The 14,922-nt window shown below is 40.6% G+C and overlaps 1 protein-coding gene and 1 long non-coding RNA gene across 4 annotated transcripts in view; one reads left to right on the forward strand and one right to left on the reverse strand.

The window, feature by feature from the left end:
• MTHFD1L (methylenetetrahydrofolate dehydrogenase (NADP+ dependent) 1 like) overlaps nt 1-14,922 on the forward strand; it is a 188,306-nt gene that overhangs the window by 161,502 nt on the left and 11,882 nt on the right. The window lies entirely within an intron of this gene.
• On the reverse strand, nt 4,163-13,516 carry LOC144313642 (uncharacterized). Its single transcript, XR_013379268.1, has 4 exons — nt 13,293-13,516; nt 12,567-12,785; nt 8,436-8,514; nt 4,163-4,305 (listed from the first exon to the last, which is right to left on the reverse strand). It is a non-coding gene; the product is annotated as an uncharacterized LOC144313642 (long non-coding RNA).

Raw genomic sequence — 14,922 nt, forward strand, 5'->3', positions numbered from 1 at the left:
GAGGAGTTGTCTCTTAAAAACCACTGATTTCATTTGCAGAGTTCACTTCCAAAGAAATTAACTTCATTTTTGTAAATCTAAAATTTGTCTCTTTGTGCCATGTCTTAAATTCCTGAAACATTCCCTTGAAGTGTTAAATTGTTTTTAACTTATTAGAAATAGGGGTTTGATTTTTTTTTTTTTACAATTTAACAAAGATTAGTTTTATACTCACCATACACATATATATGTGTGTGTCTATATATATATATATATATACACATATATATATACATAAAATTGAACCAAATCATAACCATATATATATATATATATATACATAAAATTGAACCAAATCATAACCTACAACTTTTCAAGATAGCAACTGTTTGCTAATCTTGCAAAATGTGTTAATATTCTTAAATGACCTCCTACACATTTATGTACAGTTTTAAACCTTTGGTGTGATTGGATTTAGGAGTATCTGAAAGACCACTCCAGGCGAACAGAAAGGTTAACAAAAGGAAGAGCTTCTCAGTCAAGCGAATGAGCATGCAGGCCTTCCTTCCCATAGATAAGGGAAGGAAGGCCTGCAGGGGACTCAGGCACCACAGCCGCAGCTCCCCTGGTGGCTTCTGACCCCTCTCCTGCCTCTTTCCAGCACCTCGCTTCTCTGGAGACCTAGGGCCCTGAGCAGGGGCCGATGGCAGAACCATTCCTTGCCAGTGTGGCCTGATGCTCACTGTCAGGCTGTTTTAGGTGCAAATAAAAGAAACTCAACTCAAAACTTATACAAAAAGAGGGAAGGAATTGACCCAGAAAACAAAAACTCTAGGGTTGTGTGGCTTTAGCCTCAGCTGAGGTCAGGATTCTGGCTTTTGTTCTCCAGCCCTCAGTCTAGCCTCGCTTGGAGTGATGCCCTTCCTGTCACCAAATGACCTACTTTACACTTAAAACTCACTGTCTCAGAGGAAGAGGAACCTCCTCTATCCTTATAAAGTCCTTTAAAGTCATTAGCACTCCATTTACAGTGGTCCTTCTTCTGACATGTTTTCATGCTTAACGGATTCTACACATAGGAACTCATTTTCTACTTCAAAAAGAAGTCCTCATACTCATAGAGGTTGGATAGCACTTGGTTTCTTAAAAATAATGATTTGGCTTAAAAAGAACAACAGGAAAAGTGGGTTGATCCTTCATCTGTGACTAGCCCTTCCAAAAAGTCAGCAACCAGAGTGCATGCATCCTTTTTGGGATGATTGAGGCCCCCCAGCTCCCTAAGAAGGATCCTCTCAAACTTAAGTTTTCTCATCTTACTCCCACAAAATTCCTACCATTGTTCATGTCATTCCTTTCATGCTCAGCATTAAACCAGTGTATGTAGGTCTTTGTAATACATTTGAGTAAGTGTTAAAACCATATCCCTTTCATTATCATAAAATCAACTCCCATTTGTTTGACCACTTAAAAATATCACAAATTAAAATATATATATATATCACAAATTATTTCATCCCTCTTTTAAATCACAATTTTTGTTAGATTCACAAGGAATAAATAACAGCTTCTTGCCTACTAACACTGGAAATAAGATTGCCTGTTACACATAAGTAAGGTAGATGACTCCATACGTAAGCACGTATCTCCACGTACTCGGAGAGTGAAATCTCTCGAACCCAGTGACCCAGGCCTACCACAAGGTCACTTCTCCAGGAGCTGGAACGTAAGTGGCAACTTGCCATCACCATTCATTCTTCCTTTCTGCTGATGTCGCGTGGACACAGCATCCCATGTATCGCATGGGGGCCTCAGTGCCTGCAAACCACAGATGGTTATTTTTTATTGCACGTTTGTAATTTTTTGTGAGGCATGAAGGGACATCCAAGAGGACTTGAAAGTAGCATTTGAATAATAGGTTTACTCCCAGGCATAGCTACATGAAAGAGATGATTAATGCTAAACAGATAACACAATTCTGATTCACTCCATTGGCAGTAGAGGAGGCTTCTGGGTAAACAAACTGAAATAACAGCTAGAATACAGATCTGATAGCAGCACTGTTTTGATTAAATCAGAAGATGACAAAGGGGAGTTTATGCTGTCCTCTTGTCTGTAGCAACAGAGGCATGCGTGCCTGACCACACCGAAGTAAAAAGCCACATTGTGATTTCACGGGGCACCAATGCCTTTTGCCTACTGACCCATTGAGTGGAACTTGAGCCAAGATCTTATCAGTGATGAAGATGGAGACACCTCAGGATTTTCCAGTATCAGTTTTCACTTTTTATTCTTGGATGCGGTTAATAATGCTACCAGGGCTTTCAAATCCTGAGGCATTTCCTCATGGCTCCAACTAGCTGCCACAGGTCAGCTTCTTCTTGAACTGAGGATTCAGTTACAACATCCATATGCTTCCCAGCCCACTCTCTGACCTTTCTTCTTTTTCGGGCTTTTAATGTTTCCATTCACGAATCCCAGGAGACTCTCGAGACTCTGAGTATACAGCCCAAATTTTTTTTTTTTTTTTCAAAAGTTGAGTAGAAATTTCTGAAGCTTCTTAAGAATTGCATAAACTTTCAACTTAAAAATCCTTTACTTACAATGCAGGACAATTAAACTTGGCAGAAAATAAAAGCTAAAAATTTCAGAACTTTCTTACGTAGGCCAGAAAGTAACCATTTTGCCCACATTTAGCATTGTCAGCAGTGGTCCATTCACGGGATGGACCATCAGTAGCCTTAAGAATGGCATTCATACTTGTCCACAGCCTTACTTCTTTTGAACTCAGCTCAGTTTCTTTGAAGCAGTGATCATGGTATCCAGCTTTGATTCCTTTCCTGTGGACTTGTGCCAGTATGTCTGATTTCATTAAATTTTTGGAAAGGACTAAAACTATGGTATCGTTTTATTGCAGTCCGTACATCCATCATAATCTGGGATGGTCTTGGTGAAAGATGAGGAATTCAGACTGGGATGCTGGGAAAGGCAGGTCCAGTGGCAAGGGGCCAGGGGGCTGGGGTACATTGAGTATTGACTTCATATTTTAAGTTCATCCACCTCTACCGTATAGTATTTTAGCTGTGGCTTCATTCCAAAACGATGGCAGTTGTAAAGCCCATACCCAGGTACATGGAGATCACATTGTTTTTAAAAATTAGGTACTTTTTTTTTTTTTTTTTTTTTTAATGGGATCTCCGTAGCCCTCCCAGTGATACAGCCAGGAGGAGTAAGGTGTGGTCAAAAATGAACCAGTTGCTCTCTTGCTTGCTTGACAGGCCACAAGACTTTTGGATATTGGCCATTCATGACAAAAGCTAAATACAAAATCCATACAGTAGATTCTAGCTCACTCTGTGCTTTTTTTCCCTTTACTATTCCTCCCCCTCGATCAAAGTCACCACTCTATTGTTTTCCTATTGCAGTCCCTTACCCTGGATTTATAACTTTGGTTTCTCATCTAAGAAAGTGCCCCTTTCCACTATTAGCCAAACCACTTTGCCATAACAACTTCTCTTCTGCAAGTGGGCCTCAGTGTTTCTGGAGTAAGCATCATGTGTCCTTGGTTCTTTGAAACTGCCTAGCCAGGGATCACTTCCCTCCTAAGGTCTTTCTGATGACCCTCTCATCCCAAAGCCAATCAAGGCCTTCAGGGCCTGAGGCAGAGAGCCAGTCCTAGTCCTTTCCCCATGGAAATCTCCACTGACTGCACAGAGGGGAAACAGCTGGTCTGGAAGCCCCCTACCGGTCCCAGTTCATTTAGAGAAATTGGAACCCTGCTCCAGTCACCTCTGAAACATAACAGTGTATGAAATAAATGTTTGCCATCCTGCTTCATCTAGATGTACGTGCTTGAAATTAAATTTTCACGTAAGCATCAGGTTGACTTTTGGCTTCCAGAAAATGACATTACAATAGGTGTAATGGTTGGGGAAGTAGATGAGAAGGAAGGAAGAGTGAGATTATGGTGAAAATGAAACTAAGCTGGGAGATAGGTGGTGCTGATACAATTGCTTGCTGACGGAAAGTGCATCTGCATTGATAATTTGTGTTCTCTCTATATATAAGTATATGAAAAATTCAGGCTTTATTGGCTTGGTTTCTGTGGGAAAATAGCTAGTAGGCTGATGGTATCACTGTACTTCAACATGTTAGTGAATAACTCAGACACTTGTCAGATGCCTGAGCCACAGATTTATTTGAGAATGTGCCATCATGAGAAGCTTTCATTCACCAAGGTCACTGAGAGGGCAGCTGATGGAGGCTCGCTGAACTTCAAATGGTTCTCCCTGCTTGTGTCAGTAGCAAAGCAATGAAGTAAGGAGCTGACTGCCAAAAAGGAAAAGTTAGAGAAAACCAGCTTGTTCTGAGAAAAGCAGATAACTAAGCAGTAACTAAAGAAGCCTCTTATTTTTAATATTGGTTTCCAATTTAATATTGGTTTCCGAATTAAACATAAATGTATGTTCTTTTATTCCTCATCATTTCTACAATTTGCTTTTTAAAAAGCACACACGTTAATCTACATTACAAGTATAGAATTTCTCATGCTTCTTTTTAAAGATTATGAACTTTTTACACACACACATGCAGAAAATTCTTGTATTTATTTTACATGTTAATAAATGAATGGAATTTTGGCTCCGGGTTTAAGAAAATGATTTTTAGCCCTGTGTATTGTGCCATTGGTCCTTAATTATTAACGTAATTTCATTCTTGGACTATATATCTTAAAGTCTAAGTCTGTTATTGTATGTAAAAATACCATGTTTCCAATAACCTTACCTTGTAGGTAGAGTAAGTAGCATAATAGTAACCTCTAAAACCGCCATCACCTATAAAATTCATACTCACATTTATAACATAATAATATTTCACCCAATGGCGTATAATTGTCTTAAAAGTAAATTGCATTCAGGATCCCTGGGTGGCTTAGCGGTTTGACGCCTGCCTTCAGCCCAGGGTGTGGTCCTGGAGTCCTGGGATCGAGTCCGGCATTGGGCTCCCTGCATGAAGCCTGCTTCTCCCTCTGCCTGTGTCTTTGCCTCTCTCTCTCTCTCTCTCACACACATAAATAGATAAAAATCTTTAAAAAAAAAAAAAGTAAATTGCATTCTAGTAAAGACAGAATAAGAGGGACAAGATTTACCCTTCCATTTGAAATAACTAAAAAACTAGACAAAGTATTTTAGAAAATATTGCACAAGACTGGACATCAGGCAACAAAAGATACCGATCCCTGAGAAATGAGAAACAAGTTGAGCCCTACAAGTGGCCTCCACTACTGCCTGGAGGAAAGGTTTCATGCTGCTGCATAGTGAGAGGAAACCTAGAAGATTTCAGCTATCTCACTAAGTTGAAGACATGTGGGTGGGGTTCCAGGGAAACTAAAGCATCTAGAGTTTGCAGGGCAGATACCAGAGATGAAAGGGCTGTGCAGAGAGAGAGCAAGAGAGAGTTCTGAAGGCCCACAGAGGGTCATTCTTGAGTTTTCAAGGGATCAGTGCCTGTCTGTAGAGAAACTACTGGAAGACAGAGAAAGGATCACCTAAAAGAATTAGAGGGACTAGTGCATGGCTTCCACAGATGGCCAGGAAGGAGGCACCTGCTTCCTGTGCTTTAACCTCATTATCAAGAGACACTGGTTAGAATACTAAGAAAGATCTTGCCTCTCAGTAGAAGAAAGATGAACCCTAACTAGATACAGTTCCAGCCCCACCCAACAACACTGTAAAACAAAATCCCAAAAGATCAAATTGTTTCTAAGTAACTGAATGTGTCTCAGAACTAACTATAAAAATACAAAAATATCCAGGATCCAACAAGATCAAATATCTGACAATCAGTCAAAAATTACCAGGCATGCAAACAAGTAGGAAAATACAACCTATGATGAGAAAAGTCAATCAAAATTAACCTTTAAGTGACAGATGATAGAATTAGTAGGCAGGGACATTAGAACAGTTACTATAATGGTAGTCTATATGTTCAAGAAACCAGAGGAAAGATTTAACATGTTAAGTGGAGCTAGAAGACATAAAAATGACAAACCAGATTTCTAGAGATAAAAACTATAGTGTTTAAGATGAACAAGTATTCTAATTAATAACAGATTAGATAATACAGAAGAAAAGATTAGTCAACTTGAAGACATAACAGTAGAAACTATCTAAAATGAAACCACAAAGGCTAAAAAAAAAAAAAAAAAAAAAGAGTATCTGAACTTTGGGACAATTTCAGGTGATGAAAGTTACATATAATTAGAGTCCCACAGGAGAGAAAAAAAGAAGAGTGGAGATATTTTAGAAATAATGGCCAAAATTTTCCTAATTTGACAGAAACTATAAACCCACAGAACTGAGATATTGAGCAAATTCCAAATACAAGAAACATGAAGAAAATTACATCAAGGCACATCTTAATCAAATTCCTTAAATGGGTGAAGGGGGTCAGAAGTTCAAATTTCCAGTTATAAAGAGGCAGTGTCACAGGATGTAATGTACAGCAGGATGACTATAATCAATTTGAACATTGATAAGAGAATAGATCTTAAAAGTTCTCATCATCACAAGAAAAAGTATTTTTTGACTATGCATAGTGACAGATGTTAACTAGACTCAGTGTGGTGACCATTTCTCAATATATACAAATATCAAACCAGTATGTTGTACACCTGAAACTAATATAAAGTTATAGGTCGATTATACCTCAATAAAAAATATTTTTTAATATACAAAATTGCTTGGGGCCGATGATGAAGAGAAAATCATAAAAATAAGCAAAGGATAAAAGACACATTATGTACAGAGGGAAAAAAGATAAATTGACAGCTGGTTTCTCATCCGAAAAAATGCAGACCGGAAGACAGTGGAGTGACATCTTTTAAAGTACTGAAAGAAAATTCTCAACCTAGGTTTCTTTACCCAGTTAAAATGTCTTTCAAATGCTATGGTGAAATAAGGACCTTTATTAGAGAAGCAAAGGCTGAAAGAATTGATCATGAGCCAACCTGAAGTATAAGAGATATTAAAAGACATCCTTCAGGCAGAATGAAAATTAGACCAGTCAGAAACCTGGATTTACTCAAAGGGCTGAAGAGTACCAGAAATAGTAACCACATGGGTAAACATAAAGACTTCTGTTCTTAGTATTTAAGTCTCTTTGAAAGATAAATGACTGTATAAGACAAAAATAATAAAAATGTGGAGTATATAAAATATATAGAAGCAAAATATATGGCCACAGTAGCATAAGATCTATATATGAAGTAGAATAATATCACTCGATGGTACATTGTGAAAAATTAAGTGTGTGTAGCATAAACACCAAGGAAACCACTAAAATAATACAGCAAAGAGTTGTAGTAAATAAAACGACCACGAAAGAAAATGAAATCAATAAAAATACCCAATCCAAAGAAGGAAGAAAAAGAGGAGACAAGGAACAGAGAAAACAAATAGCAAGGTGGTAGATTTAAACCCAGCTATGTCAGTAATCACATTAAATATAAATGGTCTAAATGACAGAGTTGTCAGATTGACCAGAAATGCAAGTCTCAAACATAGGAAACAAAAAACCCACGTTAAATGTAAAGACATAAGTAGTTTATGAAGAAAAGGACTGGAAAAATACTTGGAGCAATCAAAAGAAAACTAGAGTGGTATCAAAATAGAACTAGAGCAAAGAACATTAAATAGGTTCTCTAACTACAATGGAATTAAATTAGAAATGAACAATGAAAGACATCTGGAAAAACCCCAAATATTTGGAAACTAAATAAGCCACAGAGCAGAAAGAACATTTGCAAGTCATCTATCTAATAAGGACTTGTATCCAGAATGTAGAAGGAACTCTCAGAACCCTATAATGAGAAATCAAACAACTCCTTTAAAAAATTAATAAAAGGTTTGAGTAGATACTTCATCCCAGAAAATATATGGATTATAAGCACATGAAAATTAGGGAAATGCGTACTAAAGCCACAGGGAGATCCCACTACATGGCTATTAGAATATCTAGAATTAAAAAGACTGACCATACCAAATGTTGGTGAGGCTGTGGAATAACTGGAATTCTCCTATGCTGTTGGGAGGAATGCATGACAGTACAACCCCTTTAGAAAATAAGTTGGTAAGTCTTTATTAAACATACCTACTATATGCCCCCCCAAAAAAATCCTAATTATTTACTCAAGAGAAACGAAACATACAAAGACCCCTATAAAGATCTGTATATAAGTGTTTATAGCAACTTGTTTTGTAATAACATTTAGTAAACTTAATCCTTGAACTTGGGCAGCTTATTGTATGCCAAGTTACTAAATAAAGACCAGTTTTTAAGATAAAGTTGCAGTGGAGTTTCTGGGTGGCTCAGTCAGTTGAGCGCCCAACTCATGATTTTGGCTCAGGTCATGATCTCAGGGTCATGAGACTGAGCCCCACATTGGGCTCCATCCTTACCATGGAGCCTGCTTGAGATTCTGTCTCTGCCTCTCCCTCTGCTCCCCTGCTCCAGCACACCTGCGTGTGGAAGCTCTCTCTAAAAAAAAATAATAAAATGAAGTTGCAAGTAGAAAAACACTAGGAAAAGTGTTTAAAAGAAGAAGATACGGGTATTCATTTTCTATTTTCTATGTTGTATAACAAATTCCCACAAATGTAGCAACTTAATACAATATAATATTTATAATAATAATAAATTATTATTATAATAAATTTATAATTTATTATAATAAATTATAATAATAATAAATAATAATTTATTATTTCACAGTTGTCATGGATCAGGAGTCCAGGCACAGATTAGCTAAGTTGTGTCCTTTGTGCCACAGTCATGGCTTCAGCTGGTACTGTGGTCTCACCTTCACACTTACAGCATTGTTGGCAGATTTGAGTTCTGTAAGAACTCAAGGGCCCAGCCCTTGTAAGACTGAGGGCCCAGCTTTTTGTTGGCCATCAGCTTTTGGGGGACTACATGTGGCTTTTGTGGCTGCCTTAGCTCCTTTCTAACATGGTACTCACTGAAAGCCAGCAGGGGCAAAAGACCAAGCACCATCCCATCACCTCTGCTATATTCTCTTGGTTTAGGGCAAGCAACAGGTCTCACCATGAAGGTGCAGTTACTGAAAGTCACCACACGGTTTATCTACCATGATGTGGGTACAGCACATGGAAACAGACAATAGAAAGGACTAGAAAGGAATCCCCAGGAGCATGGCAAAGAGTGATCCCACCAGACGGTTGTTTTGTTGGCCTGCAAGAAGGGCACTGACAGGCTACAAGGGAGGCTCATGTCACGCTTGGCCACAGGAAGGCTGGCCTGGAGTTCTGTCCCAGGGTGTTGGTGCATGGATGATAGGCACATAGCAAGCTGAGCTAATGACCGTGCAAGACAGTTTCTAACTCTAGAAGAAGTGAGAACGGCACCAGAATGGGAATGTGCTCAGAATATGTATGATGGCCTCACTCTGAGTCATATTTATAGTCCTATAAATCCTGACCCAACCAAAGGCAATGATAGTTGTACATTTGAGAGATGGAAAGAGGAGAGGAGGGGGACGGGAGTGGTATAGGATGTAAAAGAACTAAATCCTCATCATCCGTATGAGAAAGCCAGCAGACAATAACTGATGCTGCAAAATCCAGAGCAGCGAACAGTAAAAAGCAAAACTAGGAGTTGGTTGGGGCTTCCTCTGTGGAGTAGGAGTGTGGTCGGGGGCCGGCGAGCAGGGGCAGACGGGGACTGTCCTTTCCTACCACAACGAACCATGTGACCTTTTAGGCAGTGTACATGACTTACTTTGAAAAAAATTAAATGTAAATGAAGAGAATCTGTCATCTTGCTCTCGTAGCGTCTTGCCTTATTCTTAATGTGGTCTATGTGTTTGTGAGAAACAGAAGTGGGGACATGAATTGTGAATGATGCAGACAAGGGGTCCCCAGTTTTCTATTTCTTCTACGACATTAACCCAGAGGAAGCAGGTCTAGGCAGCTGCAGGGCCCCCGGAGTGCTGGAGGCATGGGCAGGAAGGAAGGGGGATGACACGGGTGAAGAAGGTGAGGAATCCAGGAGGGATGGCTCCGAGTGCCTCGCCCGGCTGTGGCCACACCCACACACCCGGGCCTGTAATTACTGTCTGCCTTTCCATGAGAAAAAAATGTTCTGTTTAGAGAAGCCTCTGTGAGTAGCGGAATTAGGACTGTTTCGGTCCGGGAACCGGGGAAAGTGACAGAAGAAAAACATGTTCTGTAGATCGTCAGGTAAGTGTGTCCAGGGAAGGAACTACCCACATAAGGACCATGTGTCCATTGGCTTGGGCCCCTGTCACAGAGTACCACTGACTGGGGGTTGGAACAGCAGGAGGTATTTCCTCACGGCTCTGGAGGCCCCAAGTCCAAGAGCAGGGTGTCAGAAGGGAGGGTTTGTCCCCAGGTCCCTCCTTGGCTTTCGGGTAGCCTGACCCTCACACAGCCTTTCCTCTGTGTGCGTGCATCTCTGGTGACTCTTCCTCCTACAGGGCCACCAGTCCTATGGGACCAGGGCCCCACTCCTAGAACCTCACTCAAAGCCCCAGTTCCAGGGGAGCCTGCGTGGCTCAGTGGTTGAGTGTCTGCCTTTGGCCCAGGTCATAATCCTAGGGTCCTGGGATCCAGTCCTGCATTGGGCTCCCCACAGGGAGCCTTCTTCTCCTTCTGCCTATGTCTGTCTGTCTGTCTCTCTCTCTCTCTCTCTGTCTCATGAATAAATAAATAAAATCTTAAAAAAAAAAAAAAAAAAAAAAAGCCCTGGCTCCAGCTAGTCCCATTGGAGCCAAGGGCCTCACCCCATGGCTGAGGGAGGGGCCCCATTTGGTCCATTCATTACATGCCTCATGCCTTCCCTCAGCCAGCATCTGATCTGAACCACTTAAAAAAAAAGTGCAGAACAAAATAAAACTCTAGTTTTTAATATAGTTAAATTAGGTGGCACAGTAGTCCTAAATCCTGCCCTAATTCAATTTCCTTCTCGAGACTTGGCCAGCCACGGGTGGGTCAGGGAACCCTGGAGGAGGCAGCTCCTACCCCTCCCCTCCTCCAGGCAGCCTCCCCAGACCACCACTCCACTTCCATCCCAAGAGCAGCACAGAGGGGACGTTCAAGAAATAGATATAATTTCCCTCCATCTTGTTGTATTTTCCTGCTGCGGGAGCTTATTATTCCTGCGGAGGAGCTTCGCCGGGGTTGGGAGGGCCGGGCGGGGTGAAGACAGAAGGGAAATACTAAATGACGGGGCATCCCCATCTCTGTAACAAGCTCCTTGGGGAGAAAGACCAGAGCAGCTAAGTAAAAGCAGTTTTCATCCCCCACGCCTGCCTTCCTCCTTTTTATTCTCCTCTCCCCCTGCATCCATTCTCCCCTTTAAATGGGTTACAGAATAATTATTTAATTGCCATTAGGACCTTAGGATAAAACCATGCCCAGAGCATCATGGTTAATTTTCAGATGATGAGCTTCTCAGAAACCAGAATTTGATTACTTAATATCGAGTTTCCAAAGGGCGAAGCACTGTTCAATTGGTTTGTTTTGCCAGAGCTGATGGAGGTTCTCCTGGCAAGGCACTTGGCCGTCAACTGCAGATAGTGCCTCTGCCCCCATAGCCCCCCTCTTCTTTGCCCTGCACAGAGGCCGGAGCCTGCATTTCCTCCCCACTCACCTCAGGTTAGAGTCACACTAGCTTTCAGGTCATCATCACACTTCTAGAGGCTTCTCCTTTAAAATAAGATCTGTCCTCAATCAGAACAGTCCCTGTTTGCTTGAGTACTTTAGGTCTTGACTATTATGGAGCTAGCTTCAGATTTGATTACCGTAAGTAGGAAGGCCAGAAAGCGTGGCTTTTAAAATTGTTTGTAGAGCCAGAAAAGTTAAGGGAAAATCTCATAAAACCGCTGAACATTTTTTTCTTATAAAAGAAATCTGAGAGTGCCTAGGTGGCTCAGTTGGCTAAGCGTCTGCCTTCGGCTCAGGTCATGATCTCGGGGTCCTGGGATCGAGCCCTGCGTTGGGCTCCGTGCTCATCGGGGAGCCTGCTCCTCCCTCACCTTCTGCCCCTCTCCTCATTTGTGCTTGCTCTCTCTCAAAAAAAATAAAATGTTATAAAAAAAAATCTATAATTCATCATAGATCAGAACTATTTTCAAATTTCCCTTTCTACCATAAATAACTTAAACTCACTCCACTAGACAATTACAATTGTACATTCTGTAATAAGATGACAGTAGCGGGGATCCCTGGGTGGCTTAACGGTTTAGTGCCTGCCTTTGGCCCAGGGCCTGATTCTGGAGTCCCCGGATCAAGTCCCACATCAGGCTCCCTGCATGGAGCCTGCTTCCCCTCTGCCTGTGTCTCTGCCTCTCTCTCTGTGTGTCTCTCATGAATAAATAAATAAAATCTTTAAAAAAAAAAAAAGATGACAGCTTCTATTGTGTAGTAAGCACTAAACTGCAGTCCTTCCTTTATCTCATTTGAGTTTTGAAATAGAACCTATAATGCAGATATTTTGATACTCCGACTGTATTTCCAGATAAAGAAACAAGGCTCAGTGAAGTAACTTACCCAAGAACACACAAGTCGTACAGGCATGAGCCCTTCCCGCCATACCTCAATCTAGATTGAATTACTGCTATTCACCAGACTTTCACTGAGAGCCTTTGCCCTGGTGATTCCCCTTCCTCATGGGCCCCAGGGAAGGCTGCACAACTGCTGGGAGCCCATTGCTGCACCTGTTTGAGCATGGCTTTCATGGATCTTTTTGGTAATGAATAAAAACAAAACCTGTAAGTGACAGAGAAACCAACTGGTTAATCCACAGTAGCATTGCTTTAGATTTGTCTTAGATTTTGCCATCCTGCTAAAATTAGTTACCAGAGCAAATTCCAAACTTAGTTATGCAACAGTTTCCCTGAAATCGTTAAGTAAGAATTGATGTGGCGCTTCAGTTATTTCAGTGGATAATGGCATTTACAATTTTCAGATAGGAGTAAATAATCCATGTCTCATGGATGATCTTTAAAGAGTGGCAAGCCTGATATTTTTAAGAAAAAACTCTTGATGTTATTGTATGTGTACCATGTTAGGGATTGTTTTTTAACAGTCATAAAGGTATGATTTACTCACTGTTAACTGCTATGACGAGATTTTTAAGATGTAATTTGGAAAGATACTACCCCAAGTGTAGGCTGTGTAACATATCCCTAAATAAGTATTATAATTTAAAAGAAATCCAGGTTAAAGTTGTCAAGTAACTGAGTTTACTTTACAAATTCACAGAAATCTATTTACCTGAATGCTGTAGCTGAAAAATCAGCTTGATAGAACGTGTCGATTTCCATCACGACAGTGGCTCACATCTCTGTGCAATTTCAGATCTGGGATGATCCTCCTGCCCCTTTGGGACCCAAGAGCATATGCTGCCAGCAAGGGGCAGTGAACTAAATGCCATGATTTTAGGGAGGTGTAGGGGTCCACAGTTGGCACTGGGACTTGGGAGTCACGCTGCCTTTGAAGTCCAGTCCACCAGGTCAGAGCTGTGTGATTTGAGGCACATTATGATGTCTTGTTTTCCTACTGTGCAAAATGGAGATAATGGCAGTGGGGTAACACCAGCCTTGTAGGGTTGTAGGAAGTAAATGGGATATAGCGCATGTTAAGTGCTTAGCATAGCACCAGAGGTGTGACCACTGGACTTGTCAGGGCACCACATTATGAGTTTGAAAATTGATAAATAGAAAAAAGGAATCAAGAAAAAATAGAGGACATCCTCTCTTACACTGGGTGTCTTTGGCCCGGAGCTGCCCACACCAGGCAGGAAGCCAACACCCAGAGAGCATACAGAAACCAGAGGACCCAGCCACACCTTCCATGTGCCACCTCTGAGCTTCCAGCCACGGTGACCAGCAGGACATTGTCCTCCTTAGCAAGCCAGCATGAGGGCATTCCTGATAACCATAAACGAAAGTAGACTAAGAGGTACCATCCTTACAATCAGAACAAATAAAGGAAAAAATTATGGAGTAGGGAGAGGCATCTCAAAGTCTTTCAACTCAAAACTGCTAGTCCTATGTAACATGAATTTTTTATCTTATGCTTGAGGCATTGCAAAAAAGTTGCAAGATTTCTCCATTTCCTTTGTGTATTTGGTCAGTCAGACCCTGCTTCACATTATCTTTGTTTCTGTCTAAAAGGACTCCTACAGTCTCTCCTTTTCCAAAAGTCAGGCCCATGGACTTTGCACATAGAATGTGTTAGTGACAACTCTAGCCTCACGCACTCCAGCGAGCATTCCATGGTTTAGAAACTACCCCAGTTACCTATTTTCAGTATTAATCTCCCTGAAAATCAAATTTCAGAATTGTACTTGTGGAACTATCCAATTTCTGTACAAAATGATATAAGAATACATTATAGAGAGATGCTTAAAGAGGAAGAGAAACCCAGGAGTTGACAAAAGAAATTGTTTGCAGGGCTTCCCTCTGGGAAGCATAAGAGCAGAACTTTGCCTTTTACTTCTACTGTTTTTTACTTTTTTATTTAAAACATTTTTTTTTAATGGAAAGAAAAGTTAGTTAGGGACTAGCTCCCCACCACTAAAAGAAAATTATAATCGTCCCTTACAAACGATGAGAAAAATAACTGTGTTTGCTAATTCTTTCATTCAAGGCCATTGACATAAATCAGAATAATCTCAGCTATGTGATACTGGCACGATATGTAAGCACAATATGGTAATGTTTATAGTAATCAAACATGACTTACATCTTAGAAAGTCACGAGTGAAAAATTTATTATATAAATTCCTTTTATATAAAAATCATAGAATTAAAAAAAAAATTTTTTTAACTAAAAAGTAAAGTGACTTGGTCCAAATATCCCAATGGTCTGTTTTATTGGTCTTTCTGTCTGGAAGTGGGGG

Source organism: Canis aureus, chromosome 1 (assembly GCF_053574225.1).
Source record: "Canis aureus isolate CA01 chromosome 1, VMU_Caureus_v.1.0, whole genome shotgun sequence".
NCBI lineage: Eukaryota > Metazoa > Chordata > Mammalia > Carnivora > Canidae > Canis > Canis aureus.